This window comes from Orycteropus afer, unplaced genomic scaffold, assembly GCF_000298275.1.
Source record: "Orycteropus afer afer isolate SDZICR_OR568_19922 unplaced genomic scaffold, OryAfe1.0 scaffold01203, whole genome shotgun sequence".
Taxonomy (NCBI): Eukaryota; Metazoa; Chordata; class Mammalia; order Tubulidentata; family Orycteropodidae; genus Orycteropus; species Orycteropus afer.
In genome coordinates, this window is record NW_006922790.1 from 204981 (window position 1) to 206645 (window position 1665).

Sequence of the window (1665 nt, forward strand, 5' to 3'; positions counted from 1 at the left end):
TGATAATCAACACATCTTAATTGCATGTTAGGTCAATCTCAGACTACAGAAGTTGGTAGAAACCTTCAATTTCCTCATCTTTGGCTTTGGTGGTGGATGCGCAAGTTCGAATAATAGTAGTAGTAACTGGCCTTCCTTGTAGGTGTATGGATATTATCCTATCACTGACAGCATTGTACTTCAGGATAAATATCGAAACATTCTTTGTGATGATGAATGCCACGCCATTCCTCTTCAATTTCTCATTCCTGGCATAGTAGATTATATGGTTATCTGATTCAAAATGGCCAAAAACCAATCCATTTCAGCTCACTAATGCCTCAACTAAACTAAAAACTACTGCCATCTAGTTGATTCTGACTCATAGAGATCCCCATAGCATTTCCAAGGCTGTAAATCTTTATGGAAGTAGAATGCCTCATCTTCTTCCATGGGGTGGGTTTGAACCACTGACCTTTTAGTTAACAACTGAATGCCTTAACCACTGCACCAGTAGAGCTGCTTTTTCTCCTAAAAGACTGTCTTAAAGATTGTGAACAATTTTTTAAACATTTAAAAAAAATTTTTCTCTTTCCTTCATACCTCATGGAAAACATTTTCTATTTAAGTTAAATTCGCCAAATAACAAAGTACTCCAATGAAAAGAGATTATCTTGATATAAATACACATTTTTTTTCTCAAATAAATGTGTAATTTTTATGTTTCTTTAATGTAAAAAGAAAGCATTTAAAATTGAAAAGCTGGAACAAAAGAAAAATATATAGAAGAATGTTAATATTCCACTTCCACTCCTAGCCTCCTTTCTTGCCACACCACTTCCTAGCTGTTTCTGTGCAGGTATGAGACTTGGGGGAAATAGACACTATAAGCAGTGAAGGAAAGAAAGATAATCTCACAAATATCATGAATTGACAAAAACCCCAAGACAAAATGCTGCTTCTCCCTGATAAGCAGAGAAAGACACATATATTAAGTATGGCCTTCAGAAATGCCACAGTGAAAAAAAAAAAGACATTCCAGTTCCAGGATGAAGGGGGAGAGGAGGGAATGCTGGTTTTGCTGCCCTGCTTGGGAGTGGGAGGGAGAATTGGGAACCTGAATGGGAAAGCTTGATAGCATATGCCCGTGTACAATATTCTTACACCTCTTGTCCTCAGGACCACCCAAAATGTACCTTGGGTGAGGAAGGGTTCTTAAGAATGCAGAAACTGAGCCACTAAGGGTTTGGCCCCGAGCTTCCAGCCATCCAGGCTCCAGGGCTCTACCAGGCTACTACAACCCTAGCAAAAACCTGAGGAGTTCCAGACCAGTTGCATTCCCTTCATCCCTTGACTAGAAGTCTTTCCTCTTCCATAATAGGAATTAATCGTCATTGGATCCAAAACACAGGAAGAAAGGGACTTGGGCCCACATAGACTTCCAGCATGTGATAGCCATATTTTGGGTCATGTCATGTCACTGATCCTTAGTGCCACTTCCAAATCCTTAGTGGCTCACTTTCTGCATTCTTAAGAACCCCTCCTCAGGGGATCTATGTAGGAGATCCTGGATTGAGAGGGAGAACAATGTGGAACAAAACTCAAAATCATTTGGAGAAAAAGAAAAGGGGAGGACCAGGTTTGCTGGTCTGATAGAGCCCGGTTGAACCACTGAGACTATGGCCC